General features: G+C 38.3%; 3 long non-coding RNA genes across 3 annotated transcripts; 1 reads left to right on the top strand and 2 right to left on the bottom strand.

Moving 5' to 3' along the window:
• Positions 1-333: 333 nt before the first annotated feature.
• On the bottom strand, positions 334-9,944 carry LOC138970543 (uncharacterized). The gene is made up of 5 exons (XR_011456986.1): positions 9,706-9,944; positions 3,943-4,105; positions 3,388-3,522; positions 2,959-3,117; positions 334-2,248 (listed from the first exon to the last, which is right to left on the bottom strand). It is a non-coding gene; the product is annotated as an uncharacterized lncRNA (long non-coding RNA).
• On the bottom strand, positions 7,818-9,598 carry LOC138970544 (uncharacterized). The gene is made up of 3 exons (XR_011456987.1): positions 9,439-9,598; positions 8,679-8,954; positions 7,818-7,956 (listed from the first exon to the last, which is right to left on the bottom strand). It is a non-coding gene; the product is annotated as an uncharacterized lncRNA (long non-coding RNA).
• A 57-nt stretch (positions 9,945-10,001) lies between the features above and the next one.
• Positions 10,002-13,643, top strand: LOC138970542 (uncharacterized). Its single transcript, XR_011456985.1, has 3 exons — positions 10,002-10,142; positions 10,706-10,798; positions 11,487-13,643. It is a non-coding gene; the product is annotated as an uncharacterized lncRNA (long non-coding RNA).
• Positions 13,644-15,929: the final 2,286 nt, after the last annotated feature.

Below are 15,929 nucleotides of genomic sequence, written 5' to 3'. Positions count from 1 at the left end.
AACGTTTTTTGCTAACATAAAAATAACCAAAATAAAACGTTTTATTAACGTTTATTTAACGTTATTTTAACGTTTTTTTAACGTTTTTTGCTAACATAAAAATAACCAAAATAAAACGTTTTATTAACGTTTATTTAACGTTTTTTTAACGTTAGCATGCAAACATAAAATTAACCAAAACAAAACCATAATCAAACGTTTTCATGCAAACGTTAAATTAACGTTCACATGCAAACGTTAAATTAACGTTCACATGCAAACGTAAAATTTACGTTCTCCTGAAAACATTAAAATAACATTTGCAAATACAAATTTGAATTAATGCACAGAAAATTCAAGATCACAAATTTTATTTAAAATTTAAATTGTTGGGGTCTTTAACAATTCAATATGTGAATACTAATTTGATAACAGTAACACTTTTAAAATGTTGAACAATGCAAACTTAATTCCTTCAATTGCTAAAACATGAAAATGTGAACTTAAAAAATATTACAACACATTTTTCAGTCTCAGTAAAATACCACAGCATAGTATTATCAATCGGGCAGGCAAAAATTATGTGTGGACCTAATCTCATTGAAGCAATGCTACATTGACTAATAATAGTCTGAACTTGATAAAAAAAAATCATCAGCAGGCGATAACAGGATCAGCAATTAAGAATTTCAATCACAATGCTGGTATGGGTTCATCAAGGTAAATACCATAGGGCTGTGCAAACTCATTATCGACAACGATCATTGTTAATGACAAAATCAGAGATGAAAACAATACAAATTATTTGCACAATCACTAGGGACATCCAGATTCAACCTTCGTCAGACGAACATTCGTTGGTGGTGGGAATTTCCTCTCTATTTTTAACTTTGTGCCTCAATGCGCATGCGCTCGGGTTTTCGCGCCCACCACTGCTTGCCGAAGACCGGGATCTGCGTGGTGAAAAAGGCGTGTTTGACGAACCTTAATCAGCAATCTTTGCGAGTACTTTTAGTCCTTTTCATAATGTTAAAAATATGTTTTATGTGCGCAGTGTTAAAGTTTGATATCTTTACGACGCTTCTGTGGACTGTGCATCTGTAAACTGTTCATTTTGGAGGCCTAGTGCATGAACACGGATACCCACACAAAACTCAGAACTTGAGTCAACGGGCGACATATCCTGCCAATTATCTCCCTTGATCTCTCTTGCACAAGACACTTGTTTCCACTAGGCCTATTTTGTTTTAGAGTTGGGAGATTTTACAGGAATGAATCTAAAATTCGAAAAAAATTGTCAGTGTTGCGTGTGTACCCAGCATATTCAGATGTCTGGAATATTCCGATAAAAAAGACTCGTCATATATAACACTACTCGTCACGTCATCACTGTTTCGAAAAACAGACAACGCGCACGAAGAACTTCACGTAGATCTGGACCGAAATTGGAAAGTGGTGACCGTGACGGGATGTGACGTCACCACTTCAACAAACTCGCTAAGATCGGAACTCACGAACTTTTGACGAAGGCAAATCTGGATGTCTCTAGTAATACAAGCAAGTCAGTAGCACAAAATATGAGAAACAAAGGGATGTAAGCGCTATTAATGCATACACGTGCGACAAGCATGTAAAGTCTTTTGTTCATTCAAAAGCGTGTTATTCTCACAGGTGCCAAGAAAATTGCTTCCACATAATCTCACTTACTCTTGTTGCACATGTCATATAGCAGAGCAATTACGTCCCTTTGTTTCTCAGATCTTAAAATAGCGCTCTGCTTCATTTCATTAAGATTCTTGCTATCACAAAAGATATTAACATATTTTGTGGAGTAGCTAGATGAAAAACAATCATCGATGAATAAAAATTAACAAGCAGCAAGACTACAAGTTTTCTGCTCCACTTTGCCAAACGTGTGTGTGCACAGTGAATATTTGTTTATGAACTGTTGGTGTTAGTCCTGAATGATGGCACCCATGTAAATGAGGCTTGATGCCGGGCTGCTTTGCAAACACAGCATTCAGAAGCTGTGGGTCAGCAAAGGTGTTGAATCTTGTTAGTGAGATGGCGCGCAATGATGTCCTGTAGCACTAGCAGCTGCCTGCACTCGCTCTTTGACGCTGGTCAAACTTCTGGTCGTAGGTGAAGTCCACCTCACAGAATATGATGACGGTAATGGTGAGGGAGTAGTTCAACTTCTGCTTGAACTATGTGGCCAGGCCCAGCTCCCTGACTTTGAAGTGGTCATAATCTTATGCAGGATACCAACCTGGGATAGAGAAGGAAAAACGGTTCTTAGTCAATGGCTGGGATTACAAACTAAATCACACACGGTCCTTAGTCAATGGCTGGGATTACAAACTAAATCACACACACACACACAAACACACTAACACTAACACACACTAACAGACACATACACTAACACAAATATACACTTACAAACACACATCTTTCTTTCTTTCTTTATTTGGTGTTTAACATCGTTTTCAACCACGGAGGTTATATCACGACGGGGAAAGGGGGGGAGATGGGATAGAGCCACTTGTCAATTGTTTCTTGTTCACAAAAGCACTAATCAAAAAATTGCTCCAGGGGCTTGCAACGTAGTACAACAAACACACATACACACACATTAGCAGTAACAAACACATACAATACATGTACTAAGAAACACACCAATGTATACACACACACACACAGGCACACACACACACAGACACACACGCGCACACACACACACACACACACACACACACACAGGCGCAAGTCCACATATGCAAAATCAAAAGTCTCAGCCCAATTTGTAACAACAGAGAAAGAAACAGAGAGAGAGAGAGTGTGTGTGTGTGTGTGTGTGTGTGTGTGTGTGTGTGTGTGTGTGTGTGTGTGTGTGTGTGTTGCAAGCATTACACAACTGATATTTAAATTAAGCACCACAGAAAAAAAAGACGACACTGATTTAAACAATTCACTTACTGGTCAACAGTGTGAACTTTCAGCACAGACAATGGAAACTTCGATGTTTTTTCCCTCTTCCGATTGAATAACTTTGGTACAATCATCTGTCATCAATGAACTCATCATTCTTCCCACCAGTCCAGACACCTCCCCACCAATTGCAGACTTGTTTGTTATCTGAGCGAATAAAAATCAATATAAATACATGTGCACAGGAATGAGAACAAGGATTCTCAGTTATCACAGAAACAAACAAACAAGCACAGAATGACAACATGTTTTCCTGAATGTTATTAAATTTAAAAACAGAAAAGTTCATCATACCAGTCCATCACTGAAACAGAAACGGTTGATATTGAATTTATGAGTGTGTGTGTGTGTGTGGGGTCTGTTGCAAGCAATAAACAACTGACAACAATAATTATACATGTACCAAATTGTACTCACTGTTTTCAAAGCTGATAATTGTAAACCTTGATGGGTTGTCCCCTTCCAACTGCATGCTTTGGTACAGCCATCCTTCAGACTGTGGCCCCCTCCCATTGCCACCCCCATCTCCGATTGTAGACAGGATTTTTTCATCTGAAAGAAATAATGTCCAGTTAATACGAATTTGCACAAAGGACTGGAAACAGAATTGTAAGTAATTCTGATTTAACCAACAAATTTACAAAAGCACAATGATAGATTATTTTCCCTAATATGTTCCAACTGACAGTTGAGTAATTACAGGTCACCAGAAAGGTCCACCACTGAAACAGGAACAGTTCAAATTGGAGTTTGTGTGTGTGTGTGTGTGTATATGTGGAAAGGGGTGGGGTGGGGTGGGGGATGCGTGTGTACATGTGTGTGTGTGTATATATGTGGAAAGTGTGGGGTGGGGTGGGGGATGCGTGTGTACATGTGTGTATGTTTTGCAAGCATTACACAACTGATTATAATAATTATACAACAAATTGTTCTGTCAGTTACATTGAAAACTCATTTAAAAAAACCACTTACTGTTTTCCAATGCAAACCTTCAGCTTGTTGAAGAATGGAAACTGGTTTTGCTTTTTACCATCCAAATGCGATGAACGGCCATGCCATCAATCGGCTCACTTTTCTTTTGACCAGTTAAGGCACCTCCCCACCAAATGCAGACAGTTTTTTTTGTGGTATAAATCTGAAAGAATAAAAGCTATTTATTATGCACAACAGAATCATAAAAGGATTCTCAGTTATAAAATCACCATTTCAGGCAACAACAACAATAAAGAAAAACAGCAAACACCTAAACACACACACACACACGGTGACACACACACAGTGACACACACACACACACACACACACACACACACACACACACATAAGAAACAAACACACTTTTTAGTCTCATGTATTCCAAGAGAGAAAAAATACATCTTGAAGTCTCAATTACTGAATACACCACTAAACAGTTCCGACGTTTACATGGAACAAAGAAGGAAAATCACGTGACCGCACAGGCGCCTCTCATTGGCTGCGTCATTTTTTCGAGGAAACAAATCGTCTGCAACACAGCTTTGCGTATGTTCTGCGACTGACGAGTCAGACACTTGTGTTTATTTTGTTGTTTTGTCGATGTAAATTCAGCGATTATCGATTTTAACAATGGCATGTCACTGCCCGATGATTGATTGTGACAACGGAAGCTACCGTCTTCAAAATGGAAAGCTAAACTTTGCAAAATTCACCAGGTTCCACACGAGTCTGTGCTGTTCATGCCAACCACCGTTCAGGTAAGCGCAACACTGTAACAGTTCTTGATCAACTTATTTTATTGCCTGACATTCATGCGATTTATTGTTTTTTTCTGCAAATTCCATAGCATGATTACAAAACCGTTTAGCTAGACCTGCATTTATACAGCTTTGAACGTTACAAAAACTGCACACCGGCACTGCATGAAATACTTGTTTGAATCTGCCGTGCATGAGATCAAAAAATGTGGCTCACTTTCTGTGTCAGTGTGTTTCCGTTTCTTGGTGTGTTTTTTTTACTTCATGTTGTTAGAGCATGGCTGTGATTAAAAAGCAATAAAAATTGCTTTGTAGAGCCATAAATTGTTAAATCTGATATGCATCTGTCTGTTTTCAACAGCTTGCATCCGCATCCAACACACAAGAATGCAAGGGTTTGTTCTCGACACTTTCTTGATGGCACACCAACTGCAGAGAACTCTTTCCCAACACAAAACTTGGGATACCCTGGATTTCAACACAGAGTAAGTTTGTTTTTTTTTAAATAACTTTCTTGTTATATTTTGTGTGTGTACGCAGTAAAGAAGATGGGAAGGTGTTGAATGTATTTGTTCACACATGCTGTTCCTAGTATCACTATGATGTGTCTGTGCCTTACAGCTTGAGTGATTTAATTGACTTTTCGTCTGTTCGTGTGTTTTGAAATCGGAACAAGAATGAATATCAATCAATATCAATATATGAGGCTTATGAATGTGGGAAGCCAAGCTAAGTTTTATGTGGGTGGTTTGTTTCCAGAGTGCGATTTGATCAACATTAGGAGAGCTCTCCATAGAAGCCAAAGGAACAAAAACAAGTGTACCGGGGAATTCACAGGGGGAGTTCGATCTGTATTGCACTGAAAATGACTACAGTGGGTCCAAATGACCACCTTTATAAGTTGAAGTTGAACCCAAACGGACAACATATGTCGATTTTGTTTGTTTGTTTATTTGTTGCTTAACGTCCAGCCGACTACGCAGAGCCATATCAGGACGAGGAAGGGGGGGATGAAGGGGGCCACTTGTCAAGCGATTCCTGTTTACAAATGCACTAACCCATTACTTAATACCTACTGGAAGATTACCAGTTTCCAGTATGTTAAAATAGGCTTAACCTATCTACTGCTGGACTTACATCAGAACACTAACAGATTAAACTATACATGAATCGCGAGACAAGCGGCAAGAGAAGAGATTTTTGGAAAAAATACAGGTGAATGAGCAAGAAGGCAGAAAAAAGAAAAGAATTCATGAAGAAAAAGAGAGCATGACAGGAAAGAGGAACCAAAAATCTACCTAACAGCAAACTAGAAAGCTCCTGCGGTTCCAAAAACAGGAGGGGCTTTTAATTTCATAACCGCAGTGCCCCACTGCGGGAACATATGTGGAGAACTCTGCATGAAGATGTAATACTACCATAAATACTGACAGAATGAACCCTGTTTGGCAATGTTTCAGACAGCAAGAGTGCTGATAGACATACCCCGACCAGAGCACTGCAATGCGAGATCTGGAATTCCAGTTTGAGACGTGCCAGGCCCAAGGATCATCAAGGGAGAGGAATGGTGCAGCTAGTTGATTGCCAGAAAAGTGTGACTCTAGCCCTGAACAAGACCCATTCACAACAGAAACATTTCTGGGTGCTCTTGTTTTTGCTTATTTGTTGATAGTTTTTTTTGAATAAGCAGATGCCAACTTAATGCACACCTGTTATGCGCAATCTTATTGCAATGATTAAGCTGACTAAGGAGAACAATAGACTGATGTTCAAACTACAGATTGCAAACATGGCTAAGAAAAAGAACGCAGACAGGAAAAATCCATGGTTATTCAGAAATCTGATTTCTCGCAGAACATATCATATTGCACTGGTATAGCCACGACCAGTCTCTTACAATTAATTCATGGTTTTAGTGTCACCCTTTGCAACAAGAAGATGGCAGGAAAAAGTCAAAAATTCTAAAAAGACAAGAATTTTTAGAGATCAACCAATGAGTATTGACCCTAAACGTTATAGTATAGATGAGATGTTGTTTATGCAACAGAGACGAGGATTAGACCTTCAGGATCTAGCCTATCGGTTTCGCTAATATAGGTAGAATAAAGTACATGTCACTAGAGTGGCCAAGAGCAACCTTAAACAATTTACTGGTTTGTTTTCATTTGTTTGAATGTTTCTCTCTTCTTCCTGCGCACAGTCTTCTCTCCATAATTTTCATGTCCCCTGTGCATACCATAACATGTTCTGAGGAAAAATGTTTGTTTGGCTCACTTTCTGTGTGTCTTTATTGATGTTTGTATGATGCAATGAGTGTGTCAGAACAAAATCTGAGTTCTCGTACTTTGAAAGGGAGAATGAGAGACAAGACAAAGCATTACAGCACAAAGTCAAACATATCAGCACTTGCAAACAAAATGCACACAATACAGTCAGCTCAAAAAACTTTACTTATGTTGATAAACGTTATCACTAGCAGCAGATCAAATCTGATGACTTCATCCACTTGGCAATGAACATATTGGGAAGAAAGATATCTAGTTTTATATATTTATATATATATATATATACCAAAAACACACATGTAGTACAGTAAAAGTCATATCTATAATGGTGTACACAGGAGCCTTCCTTTTCAGAACTCCAAACAATAATCTGATAAAAAAAAAATCCACTACAGAAAAAGAGGGAGTCTTAAAATGTAGGAAAATTTACATAGGTTTTGACAAAACAAACATTTATATTTTAGATGCGACCCACCCTACTACCTTTCAGGCTGAAAACTTACAGAAACGAAGCAGCTGTTCAACAATGTTGCTCTGCCCATTACATGTGTAACGAGTAGAGCTTAATGCCTGGATCTGGCAAAGCTTTTACATGAGTTGACAAATTGTTGAAATTATTACTATTAGAGTCGTCAGGATTGTTTACTTTGTGGAAGGGTTGCTCTCCTTGTTTATCTGTGTGGTTTCATAGTTAAGAGGAAAAAGGTGTTTTGTTAATACCGCTTTCCCTACTTCTACTTAACTAGTTCCTCCTCCTAAGTGCATCCTGTTGCTGCCTGTATCAAAACGGGCAACAGGATTGGATTGCTTTGGGAACAGGAGGTTGTGATGGCTGGCTCTGGGTAACAGGTGGTTGTGATGGCTGACTCTTGGAGACAGGTAGAAGTCTCTTTCTAGTTTTGACAAAGATGCAATCAGGGGCTTCCTCCTCCAAAATGACTTGCAGCCTGTTGCATATGGTCAAAACACTGCCAAAAGGGAGAAAAAAAGAAAATAATCAATATGAGAAAGAGAAAGGAGACAACAACTTTTACTAAAGCATCATTTAGGACAATTTACCAAGTTGTACATAACAAATTGCTCACAAATTTGAGTGCAACTTGCATGAAGAGCATTGCAAAATTAAGACAGTTGCAGGGATGGCCAGATCTCAAAATCTTAACTTGCCAGACAGGTGAGTCATTTCAAGAAAGTCCAGTCCACCAAAAAGAATTGCTTGCCGGGTACAAACCACAGTTGCTATAACTGCATTGTTTATATAACGTTTTGAAACTAGAGTATACAACCAGAAGTGTTGCATTTGACGAGAATTTTCACTAGCCAACCAGGCGAGTTGCCAAGCGGTTTTAACTAGCACAGCGGATTTTTTGTACTCGCCCCTGGCCATTAGTCAGATGATTTGATCATCCCTGAAGTTAGAAAGTCGGTTCAGTCATTGCTGATTAACTGTATCACTATCAGTATCACTGCACTTTTCAAAAATTATATGTATATATGACAACGACAGGCATAATTTTAGTGTGTATCAATACTAGTATGCTGTTTTTTCAGATTTTGACACATTCCCTGTTCACTGAAACCAAAATGTTGTTAGGCTGCACTGCCATCTTGCAATTCAACTTGAACCATTCTATTTTTCAAAAGTAAAGTGCAAATATGACTTATTTAAAAAAGTAGAGAGGTTTCCTACCTGTAAGCCTTTCCTCCTTAAAACTCGTTGACGAGGCGATGCATGAGGTCGAGCTCACACTCACAGGCAGCCGGCGATGAAGACGCTTGGCCACAGGAATCGCCCATCTTGCTCAGTTGCTGCCTTTCAATCCAGTTGTGATGATGAATGGATCAGGATAAAGCACCCCTTTCACATACAACTTCTGCTTGTACTCCCGAAGAAGCACCCTCTCTGCATTTTCTGCTTCACGGTCGACAGGAATCCCATCTCCCAAGTTCCAAAGCAGGAAAAGCTCTAAAACAAAAAGGCCTTGAGATCAAATCACAGTTTTTCGCACCTGTGGAAGGCAATCTTTTTCCCCCTCATCACCATTTTGTATGTAAATGTACAAAATATTCACTGACTCAGCCTGAGGTAAGTTTAGCAGAGCTACAAACTGGCAGTGGCAACTTAGTATGCATGTTTGTTGTTTCTTATCTTACCCACACGACAGATTGAAAATGGAAAACTTTTGCATACACTATCGCAACATGTAGCCTATGCATCACGAATCGGAATATATAGTTATGCTTCATAGTAAGTTAGATTCCGTGGACAGATCAACGGCACTTATTCAAGTTTTTGACTTTAATCAACTGAAAAGTTAAGCGTATCTGAAGAGAGAGCACTTACTAAGTTACTGTTAGTGTTACAACTTACAGGGCGGAAAACCGGTCTTGTGAATGAACAACACATCGCATCATTGCAAAGAGTAAATAACGAAAGAAATAAAACTTACCTAGCTACAAGTTCCTCGTGTGCACCTTCCACACTCGTTTTCCGTACACACGACAAGGTTTTCGATGCTTCAGTGCTCCACAGTCGCACCTTCTGGATGGAAATCTCGCTCAAATCGCACATGTTTCAAGTTGCTGAGAAGCTAGCACGACGCGTTGTTTACTCGAAAAAATTGCTACGCATGCGCACTGTCGCAATGGCCGCGGAACTGTTTAGTGGTGTATTAGCAAATCTATATCTTCCAAGTTCACTAAGGCAAGATACTCACTCAAAGTTTGTAAAACTCTTGAAACCAGTCCAGTAATTATGTCTTGCGCCTTCGGTCTTAGTATTGGACTGTCCAGTCTGGTTCGTTTCTGTTGGTGTATCACATAGTGCTCTAGCAACTGCCAGTTTTTCCATCTTCCCAACGCATTTGTTGACAACTTGCCGTTACGTCCAAGTTCGATAACTAGGAACGAAAATTCTGAGTGACCTCCCTTGATCGCCAAGGGACAGTACTCTCAGTCTCAACCTTTCACAGTGGAATCGAAATTAAAAAAAGTTTCTGTAACAGTTTTTAAAACGCCAGCAACTTCAAAGCCAGTGTGACTGCTGATACATGTATAAGATAACATGCTACACTCCAGCATATATCAGGACTAATACAGATCTTGTGACGCTGAGGCGAATGGCAAATGGAACTTTCAGCAGGAAGAAATTCAGGTAATGTTGAACTGTACTGTTGTAAATTCATAGTTCACGATCCGTTGGCATTGTGATTGTTGACTTATTTTTCATACGAGTCACAAATATCAAAGCAATATCATGCATAACGATTGGAAAGGTGGATTTCTCTCTCTTTCTTTCCTGCCTTCTGTCTCTTTCTCAGTTTCAGTCTTTCTCTCTGTCTTTGTCTGTCTGTTACTCTCTCTCTCTCTCTCTCTCTCAATCTGAGACTTTCTCTCTCAATCTGATACTTTCCACACATGTGCACGCAGGGCACTTACTGTTCAATCTTACAGCTTCAGGTCAAATGCATAACTGTACAGTAAAGAAGAGATCTCAGGAGAGGCATGGGGAGTTATTTTCGAAAATGATCTATTCAAAGACACTTAAATTTTTAAAACAAGGTTTGATTGACAACTGCTCTCTCCCCTCCCCCCCCCCCCCCTTATTTATTCCCACTTTCTATCTCTCTGTCTTCATTAACAAGTAAAGATTTGAGTGTGTTTAGACTATTGTAATTAATGCAATTCACACATCAATGCTTTCAATTTTCATTGCAGGGTGGGAGGAATTACCATGAGGATGGAACAGAAAGCATTCACAGGGATGTAAACTACAAGGTACAACCCCGACATTCTGGCTGTTGAGGCCAAGTAAGTGTGTGTCACTGTGTGTGTGTGTGTGTGTGTGTGTGTGTGTGTTTGCAGGTAAAATCCTTGTTTAACGCTAAGATGAATGTTCCAGCAGTCATATTATTATATTTATAACAGAAAATCATATAATTTGAGAGAAGGCAGTATTATTGTCAGGCCTCAGCCTAGGGTCATTGATACATGCTGATATTATATGACGCATTGTTCTAATCCTTGGCTGGTTGGCCATCACATCATTTCGGGATGTAGGAGGTCTTCTGACAGAACAATTTGTTGTAGCTGGGACATCTTTACCTGTGCATATTTTTAGTCAAGGTCCAACTGACATTCTATTGTCTTAGTCTGGGGAAAATTTTGTTGGAAGGTGTTCTGTGTGAGTGTGTGGGTGGGGTGGGGGTGTGGGTGGACGGGTTGGTAGGGCTGTTAATGTTATCCGTGCCAGGCAGCATTGACATAGAGCATTTCATTCAAACACAGAATGATGCTATCAAAGTTAGCAAATTCACAGAAGTAAATTCAACAATATTGGCATAATGCAAAGACAATTTAAACCTTATTTACCTTCAGTTCTATGTTCAGCAAAGAACACCAACAAAGAAGACATACTGTAATTATAGTGTTTACACTGAAGTTCTGAAATAACACTGAATTCTTTGTTTTAAGATTGTTGCATTCTTTGTCTTTGCAGGTGTCATAGCATGTGGAGCAGATCTTCAAAGTCGCCTATTGCAGACATGTCATCGTCTGCACTGGTTGTATCAACAACTTTTTCCATGGCTACTGCTGCAGATTTTACAAATATATCGTCTGCTGCAAATTCAACAACTTCTTTGTCTGTTGGTGCTGCAAACTTAACAACTTCTGTGTCTGCTTCTGTTTAAAATTCAACAATTCTTGTTGTCTGGAGCTGCTGCAAAGTGAATGACTTCTTTGTTTGCTGCTGCAGATTTAACAAGTATATCGTCTGCTGCAAATTCAACAACTTTTTTGTCTGCCGCTGCTCCTGCTGCAAACTTAACAACTTCTGTGTCTGCTCCTGCTTAAAACTCAACAATTCTTGTTGTCTGGAGCTGCTGCAAAGTGAATGACTTCTTTGTGTGCTGCTGCAAATTTAACAAATATATCGTCTGCTGTAAATTCAACAACTTCTTTGTCTGCTGCAGATACTACACATTCAACAACTTCTGTGTCTGCTCCTGCTTCAAATTCAACAATTCTTTTTATCTGCTGCTGCAAAGTGAGCGACTTCTTCCTCTGCTGGTGGTGTTGCAAATAACCTCATATTTCCTTGTCTCTTCTGGCATCAAGTCGGATGTATAATATATATCTGCAAAGACTTTTTTAAACCCAAAAGATGGAATAGAATTGGTAAATTTCTAGGTACAGAACCTAAAAGTGTGGTATATCCAAACTCACTTCTAGAAACTTTAAAACTGATTCAACTTTTGAAATTAATTTTGTATCATTGGGTTTTTTTTTACATTGTGGAAATATCAGGGAATGATGAATAAATGTTTAGAACATATTATCAAAACATGTTTCTACTGGGTTTATTTATTTGTCTTTTGTTTTGTTTTATGTTAGCATGTACGTACACTGTTTGGCTCAAAATATGAGACCTGGCCAGTACCATCCTTGCAATGAGACAGAGATAAAAAATCAAAAAAATCAACAGCCTGCATGCTCTCCGGATTAAGTAATACAACAAGATCATATATAGCGTTAGCTGCAAAGTTAACCGTTCTCACCAAAAACCTTTTTCAAAATTTGATTTGACTTTACATGTTGGTGTTTGCTTGTCTTTTTTTAACATGGTTTTAGCTACATATATAACACTACAACAACAGCAGACAGAAAAGACTATGGGAAATGCATCTTCAAATAAGAAAAAAATTTAAAAAGCAAAATAAAAAATTAAATAAAATTATTTTCCTTATGATTCGTTTGATTATGTTTTTTGGGGGGTTCTTTTTAATGTTTGCACTCAACGTGAAAAATACGTTCAAACAGCCATTGTATTATACTTTTATTTTGGTCAAATTGATATTAGCGGTAAACGTTAAATTAACGTTAATTTAACGTTATATTATGGTTTTATTTTGGTTGAATTAACGTTAAATGTTAACGTTAATTTAACGTTTATCTTGATGAGCAAAATAACCTAAATCTAACGTTATTTTAAGGTTAGCCATAAAACATGAAATAAACGTTAGCCATAAAACATAAAACTAACGTTAATTTAACGTTACATTATGGTAATTTTTTTTTATTATTTTTTTTTACAAATAAATTTTTTGAAACGTTTGTTTTTGATATAATATGTCAATTTTATTTTTTTAACATTTGTTTTTTTTAATTATTTTTTTTTTTTTAAATTTTTTTTTTCAAATTTTTTTTTGTCGTTGCTTGTTATTGTTAATGTCAATGTTACCACAACAAAAATAACATTTTTTTTTTTTTTTTTTTTTTTGGCTTTTGCTTTGATTTTGAACGGTTATGTGTCAACGTTTATTTAACGTTTTTTTAACGTTTCAGTGCAAACCGTTTTTTTTGTGTTTTCGGGCAAACGTTAAATTAACGTTTGAAATTGGTTTGATTTTGAACAGTTATGTGCCAACGTTAATTTAACGTTATTTTAACGTTTCAATGCAAACCGTTTTATATTGGTTTTCAGGCAAACGTTAAATTAACGTTTAAAAATGGTTTGATATTGAACGGTTATGTGTAAACGTTTATTTAACGTTATTTTAACGTTTCAATGCAAACCGTTTTATATTGGTTTTCAGGCAAACGTTAAATTAACGTTTAAAAATGGTTTGATATTGAACGGTTATGTGTAAACGTTTATTTAACGTTATTTTAACGTTTCAATGCAAACCGTTTTATATTGGTTTTCAGGCAAACGTTAAATTAACGTTTAAAAAAGGTTTGCCATGAAAACGGTTTGCTTGCTAACGTTAATTTAACGTTAATTTAACGTTTGCTTTAGAACCGTTTTTCTGCTAACGTTAATTTAACGTTAATTTAACGTTTAATGCTAACCGTAAACCAAAATCTAACCATGCAAACGTTAAATTAACGTTAAATTAACGTTAGCATGCTATCAGGGTCACAGCCAATCAAATAACTGTCTAGCTGCATATAGACACAAGGCACAAACTGTGGCTGGATTTCACTGTCTAGCTGTATATATATAGACACAAGGCACAAACTGTGGCTGGATTTCACTGTCTAGCTGCATATAGACACAAGGCACAAACTGTGGCTGGATTTCACTGTCTAGCTACATGTAGACACAAGACACAAACTGTGGCTGGATTTCACTGTCTAGCTACATATAGACACATGACACAAACTGTGGCTGGATTTCACTGTCTAGCTGTATATAGACACAAGGCACACACTGTGGCTGGATTTCACTGTCTAGCTACATATAGACACAAGACACAAACTGTGGCTGGATTTCACTGTCTAGCTGTATATAGACACAAGGCACACACTGTGGCTGGATTTCACTGTCTAGCTGCATATAGACACAAGGCACAAACTGTGGCTGGATTTCACTGTCTAGCTGCATATAGACACAAGGCACACACTGTGGCTGGATTTCACTGTCTAGCTGCATACAGACACAAGGCACAAACTGTGGCTGGATTTCACTGTCTAGCCGCATATAGACACAAGACACAAACTGTGGCTGGATTTCACTGTCTAGCCGCATATATAGACACAAGACACAAACTGTGGCTGGATTTCACTGTCTAGCTGCATATAGACACAAGGCACAAACTGTGGCTGGATTTCACTGTCTAGCTGTGTATAGACACAAGACACAAACTGTGGCTGGATTTCACTGTCTGGCTGCATATGAGACTGTGCCAAAAGGTGACGTTTTCATGTCAGTATGTCCCAAATGACATCACCAGTACATTTTTCATTCTATCTAATCTGTTTTCGTTCTATTTTTTCTAATAACATGCGTTAACAATTGATTGCCAACTGGAATGGAAGAGCACAAAAAGTGTAACTTGATATGTAGTTTCTCTAGAGGGAAAAACATCTTCCACTTTCATGTCAGTGTGTCCCATGCAACATACATTTGCCAAACAGCTATGTGCAAGTAGATTATTTGTTAGTGGTATAGAAAATACTGATCAACAATTAAAGTCAGTTTTCACATTCATTTTCTACCTATTTCTTATTTGTTTATTCTGTTGGCAATGGTGAAATGTCAGCAATCGTGTGTCATTCGGGACAGTAGACATGACACCTGACCTTTTGGCACAGTCTCATATAGACACAAGACACAAACTGTGGCTGGATTTCACTGTCTAGCTGCATATAGACACAAGGCACAAACTGTGGCTGGATTTCACTGTCTAGCTGTATATAAACACAAGGCACAAACTGTGGCTGGATTTCACTGTCTAGCTGCATATAGACACAAGGCACAAACTGTGGCTGGATTTCACTGTCTAGCTGCATATAGACACAAGGCACAAACTGTGGCTGGATTTCACTGTCTAGCTGCATATAGACACAAGGCACAAACTGTGGCTGGATTTCACTGTCTAGCTGCATATAGACACAAGGCACAAACTGTGGCTGGATTTCACTGTCTAGCTGCATATAGACACAAGGCACAAACTGTGGCTGGATTTCACTGTCTAGCTGCATATAGACACAAGGCACACACTGTGGCTGGATTTCACTAGTAAACTGAGTGAAGCCATGTAACAAAGGACAGCTCTGGCACGTTAACGTCCTCCCCTCCTAGGTGACTTGAAGTACACCATCAAAGACCTTTTTAGGCTTTCACAGTGATGGCGCTAGTATATTTTTCAAACCGGTACGCAAACTTTTATGCTGCAAACAGTCCAGAAACAAACGGTAGGCTCGTCATAGGAATCGGTAAGAGTCCAACTCAGAGTACTGGTTTCGTTGTTTTACCCCCGAAAAAAAACGGTAGTTCAAATATCGACCGGTAGGTCATAGCGGCAGCCATTTTTCTTCCGGTATTTTCTCATTTTAACCAGTAAAATACAGGTAATTACCGGTTAACGCCAATACTGCTTCAGTTTCAAACTTTCATTTAAAATATACATCATTCCTTGACTCGGTCACATACCCA

The sequence above is a fragment of the Littorina saxatilis genome, linkage group LG7, assembly GCF_037325665.1.
Source record: "Littorina saxatilis isolate snail1 linkage group LG7, US_GU_Lsax_2.0, whole genome shotgun sequence".
NCBI classification, from domain to species: Eukaryota; Metazoa; Mollusca; class Gastropoda; order Littorinimorpha; family Littorinidae; genus Littorina; species Littorina saxatilis.
This window is presented reverse-complemented; position numbering and strand designations above follow the sequence as displayed.